The following is a 6,000-nucleotide window of genomic DNA, read 5'->3' as shown; positions in this document are numbered from 1 at the left end:
CACACATGGAGATCCCTATGTACACATGTTGTATGCAATTAAAAGCATGCACTGTGGTGTCAGACTTGCATCTATCAGTAACAAGCTGATTTATCTAAGTGACCTTAGATAAATGACTTAATCTCTCTAAGAATTGTCTTCATTTTCCAGAGATAGGAAATTAATGATCTGACCTGTCCCATGGGCTTGTTTAGATTACATGATAAAACGATTGGAAAATGATACAGCCATAGCCTACCCATAGTTAACACTCAGGACATATTAGCTATTGTTATTATTCACAGGACAGTTTCATTTACCCAAAGTGGCTTAGATGACAGCACACAACAGAATATAAAAGAGAACTGGGGGGGGGGGGGGATCAGAAGGTCTATGTATTACTGTCCATCTGCTGCCATAACAAATTACCACAAATCTAGTAGTACAAAATAACATGGATTTATTATCTTACAGTGCTGGAGGTCAGAAATCTGAAATCTAAATAGGCCTGCATTCATTCTGGAGGCCCTAGTAGAAAATTTGTTCCTTGTCTTTTCCAACTTCTAGAGTGATCTCTTCTTCCATCTTCAAAGCCAACAGTGGCTGCTTAGGTCTTACACTGATGTTCCTCTTCTGTTAAATATCCTTCTGCCTCCCTCTTATAAGGACTCTTGTGATTACATTAGGTTCTCCCAGATATCCAGGATAATCTCAAGATTCTTAATCCCATTTGCAAAGTCCCTTTTGCCATGTAAGGCCACATATTCATAGGTTCTGGGGATTTGGATGCAGACATCTTTGGTGGGGGAGCATATTATTTAGCCTACTAAAGCTTATGCCAAATACAGACCATCAAAACCATATATTAAAGTTCATGGACTCTATTTATTGCAAAGTTCCAACTCAGAGGCTTCTTTCTCTTACCGTTGGTGCTATTTCAATAAACGTGGTTCTCTAGTCCTTAGTAGCCCACTGCCAATTAGAAATAGTCAGTCGTTGTGTGCCTGGGAAAGGCCTGGAAGTTAGGGACCTCACTTTGGCTCACATCCCATTGGCCAGAACATAGTCACATGCCTGCCCACTCCTCAGCTCAAAGGATCTGGGAAATAGGGGCTGATGCCCACAAGAAAAAAGAGAGGTTCATAAATCCATACCAGTGTCTGTCATTCTGTGGCCATTGTAATGAAACAAGTTAGAAATGAGGGCAGAGGAGGGTCCAAGAGGAAAACTGAAAGGGAATAGAAAGGGAGCTAAGATAAGTTTCCAATGCATAGTTTGACAAAGACCCATAGGAAAGAGAGTGAGGATGACCTGAGCATCTAAAATCAATGACGTAGTCTGGCATGCCTTCAGAGACTTGGCTGCTGAGCCAAACCATCTCCTGGAAGATCTCAGAATTACTGCACCATGTCCCAGGCCAGATTACAGAGGCCAGCAAACAGAGCCCTGTCAAATACTAATAGGGCCATCTCCTCAGTGCGCTGAGAACAATCTAACATCTAGGATACCAAATCTATGCCTTCAAAAAGCAAAAGGAATACCTAGCTGTACTTTTTAAGTGGAGGAAAATAGTTTTCCTTTTTGCTTTCTATCGCTAATAACTAGATATAGAAAGCAGTAAGACATGAGAAAACCGAAAAGTGGCCTCAAAGCCCAGAGAGTCCAGCGGACTCAGGGAGACTGACAGTGAAGATGAGTTTTCTGGCACACCCCCCTCTCAGTACAAACTTCCCTGTTGCTCCTAGAGGCAATACTCTTCCTCCCATTCTTCTGTGATTTGTTTTAGATAGAATTTGGAATATCAGGTTACCTTCTCTCTGGGTTGAGGAATAGAAAAATGAAGTCGGAATGCAAAGTTGCCACCAAGTTATTGAGTGTCCTGGTAAAGTAAAGTGACTGGTGAGGAAATAAACCAGGCTCTTCCAAAGAAAATAAAACATCAGGCTATGGTTATGGATTTTCAAGACTTAGGTCATCTTTTCAGCAAGTCTGAAAAATTTGAATCAGAATTTGAGAGCCCATCGTTTTCTGTACTTTTAAGATAACCATGCAAATGTATACCAGCCCACAAGCCCAGTGCTAGGACAAACTGAGGTACAAGATTGATATGACAGAGTAGGTTTGATAAAATTTGTGCACCTGGAGACATCTAATACCCTTTGTTTCTCTGTTCTAAATTTTTTTTATCTGGCTTTCATGGGGTTTTGAGACTGGAAAAGTCTGGACCTCTCTCAGCTCTCAGTACTAAATGGCACAGTTGGTCATACAAGTAAAAACCTCTTCCAACCCTGTACTGCAGCTTATAGTGTGCAGTGACCAGACACATGCATTTGCATTAGAACAACCCCTTATGGCCAAAGTCAAGTTCACTAGATGAGATGAATATCTGTGAAACTCCAGGTAAGCCACTCTCTGGAATAAAAAAGTTGCTTTTTTACAAAATGGGGGTTGGTGAAATACAAGTGAAATATGAGATGTGAAGTTACTTTGAATGAGCTAAAATATTACACAAAGGCAGATTGTTAGTATTTTCAGATTTGTTCATATCCCACAGAGGTGTGTTTGCTACAGATGAGGAATAACATGTACGTTGGGATCAGATCTGGAATCACATCCACCATTTACTAAACATGAAATCTTGGGAAAATTTTATAATTTAACTAAGCCTTGATTTTCTTTTTCATCTTTTATTGGGAATAATAGGAATTTCATAGAATTTTTAGAAGCTTAAGCAAAAAGGGTGTGGCACAGTGCCCAGCATCTGGCAGCATCTTTAGTCAGTGTTAGTTTCATTCACTCCTTCCCCACAGCGCAAAGGTAGATAGATGCCATTGAGGAAGGTGGATGACCTTGATGAAGGATTTTAAATATGGAACTGCCAAAAATCTGAACCAGTACTTGAATAGAAGCCTCCATATGATCCGTTTCTTTGGCTAGCCCAAGCAGAAAGCACAACATCCCTCCAAGCACACTGAAGGTAAGGTCACCTCTTCAAGAATTGTCTACTTTGATTGGAGATGGTGAACCTTGTCAAACGGAATGTTCACCTACCTATCAAACAAGCCCTTCTAGCTAAACTTCACAAACCTCTTGAGTCTAAGAAATGAAATTAGAAACATCAAGGAAAGGGATTCTCGTGGGTTTTCTACACAGTAATAATTTAGAATCATATACCATATTAGCAGGAGAGAGAGGGATCTCACTTTCATGGATGATTACTAACTGACCCAAAGACTTAGCATCAAAGAAAGACAGGCTTTGTTTTTGAGAATTGGCAATTAAAAAAAAAAAAAGGCATTTTGAAAAGTGTGTGCCAACTATGTTCCAAGCATGCTGACTACTTCACTTATCTCATGTAATGCTTAAGTGACAACTTTATGAGGGGGTAAGGTGATTACCACAGTTATAGTTCACATAGCAAGGTGATCCAGTCCTAATCTCCTTTGCATGGCACCTAACTTCTGCCACACAGACCAGATAAATCCATAGATAAGCTGGTAGAGTATCCCCCAGAGTGTGGGATTGTACCCCTGCCCCAGTTGTTTGAGGAAAATTTTAAGTTAAGATGACATTAAGTAACATTAATTAACCTGGTGGAAAAAATGACTTCTCTACCTTTTTATACCCCAAAGAGAACTTCTCAGCCTGGTGCCGCATGTCTTTAACTCCTCTACCACTTTTTAATCTCCTGGAGAGCAGACCTCAGGCCCTGATGAGATTTCTGTAGCCGATACCACCTAGCTAGAACTTAATACCTGTTTTTGCTTTCAGTGTATGTTTTTAATTGCATACACCTAAGACTAATGCAATGTTATAGTCAGTTATATCTCAATCAATCAATCAACCAACTAGAAGAAGGGGAAGTAAGAGAGGAAGGGGATTCCTATCAGGAAAATAAGAAAAAGACAGAATGTTACTCAGCAAATCTACATATGAGCCTCCTGCTGTGAGAAGTCAGGGTGAAAAATAGTGTTAAGAAGATAACCGCATGGAGGAGTGAAGGAGATGGGTGGTCTCAGGTGGTTGCCAGGTTTCAGGTTAGATGTGGTCTTTTTCAGCCTAGGTTCCTGGACGAATCAAGCTCTGCTATACAGAGTTATCTGCTGTGTGTGGTGCATCAACTGCCCTCTTAGGCATCTAGAATGGCTCTACATATGTGCAAAAAAATAATAGCTTTAAGGAGTATTAGTAAATAATAGTATAGGTGGTGAAAATGCTCTAAGTTTGGGGCGCCTGGGTGGCTCAGTCGGTTAAGCAGCTGCCTTCCGCTCAGGTCATGATCCCAGGGTCCTGGGATCGAGTCCCACATCGGGCTCCCTGGTCCGTTGAGAGCCTGCTTCTCCCTCTCCCTCTGCCTGCCGGTCTGCCTATCTGTGCTCTCTCTCTCTCTCTCTCTCTCTGTCTCTGTCAAATAAATAAATAAAATCTTTAAAAAAAATGCTCAAAGTTCTTCAGAGTGGTACACAGTGATGAGCAGAAACACAAATGTAGCACTAGAATGATCAAGATGTAAGACATTCTCCACTGAAATACAATACTGAAGCCCTTAGAGGAGCCACTGTAAAAGGCTGAATACCACCTGCACATAAGAGCCACAGTGTCAGCCATTGTCCGGGGGGACAATTTTGCCGACCGAGGACATCTGGCAATGTCTGGACACATCTCAGTTGTCACAGTTTGGGGGGTGGTTGTGGATATATGTTACTGGCATCTAGTACATAGATAGAGACCAAGAAAGTTGTAAAACAGTAAGACAGCCCACAACAGGGAGTTGACCCTATCCTGTCAGGGGTGCCAAGGTGGAGAAATTGGGCTCTATCTTGACCGTAAGTGCTGGAGGTGATCCGGCAAGTGCTTGTCTGCTTATCTTATCAGAAGGCCAAGTCCCTAGTTGATCAAGTTCATATGTCACATTATAGTTGGCAATTCTTGGGTGTTTTGACCTTTGGATGAACTTTTCTGCTTGTTCTAGACAAATTATTTAATTATAAAGTATCTTCTACTTTAACTTTTAATTCAAACAGTGTACCGGCAGTCAGCAGAATTCTTGCCCCTGATACTGCTCTAACTAGATGCTCAGACCTTTTGCTACCTGTGTTTTAATTGCTTCAGCTTTAACAAGGAACCTCATGTGGGCGATTCTGATCAAAAGAGTGTGATAGTTTTTATTTCAGCCGTTTGGACCATTTCATCACATATTGTCTGACAATTTTTATCCTTTAGCTTATTATACACTTTTACTTGTAAATCTATACTTTACTTGAAAAAAATATTTCTATAATGACATGTACTCTACCACATGCAATTAAACAGATGTGATATCAGCATCTGAGCCTCCATTCCTATTACTGAAGAATACGTAGGGGCTTGGTCTGAAATTATACCAACTGGGTCCATACCTGAAAATTGGATTTTCAGACTGATTATATGGGTTTGTTTTCTTGTGTCTTTCTTCCAAATAGAAACTTCAGAAAGTAAACATGAGTTCATTGGAGATTTCTAACACTGGGGAGTGGGAAAGTCAAGAGTTTTGCTATAATGAGATTGACCTGTGTTTGGTGAAAAATACTAGTGTCACTCACTACAATGGAGAAAAGTCATGTAGATGTAGCCTATAAATTCATTTTTATAAAGGAATGAAAGAATATGTAATTTTTTGGGATTTATCCTAGAATTACTTGAAGGCAGGGTATCTTGGAAGAATAAAAATATTAACTAATAATTAGACCCTCTCCACAGACTTAGAAGCTATTATCTGTGTTGGATGGTACCTCATTGACTGAATATTTGTCACTTCTGTGCTTCTGCAGTGCAAAACAAATGCAAAGTGAAACTGCAAATCCAACAAATCTTGCCCCTGAAATGCAGGGTATCAGAAAGCCCCTAAGAGAGAAAGAACACAAAGCCATTGACATGGAAGATCCAGTAGAGAAACAATTCAGAGAAAATTGACAAGAATGTTTATAAAATAAATGCTTTAGAAGAGGAAAATTTAAATACTAAAAATAAAGACAGCTCTTG

The sequence above is a fragment of the Zalophus californianus genome, chromosome 1 (assembly GCF_009762305.2).
Source record: "Zalophus californianus isolate mZalCal1 chromosome 1, mZalCal1.pri.v2, whole genome shotgun sequence".
Lineage (NCBI taxonomy): Eukaryota > Metazoa > Chordata > Mammalia > Carnivora > Otariidae > Zalophus > Zalophus californianus.
Note: the sequence above shows the minus strand (reverse complement) of the source record.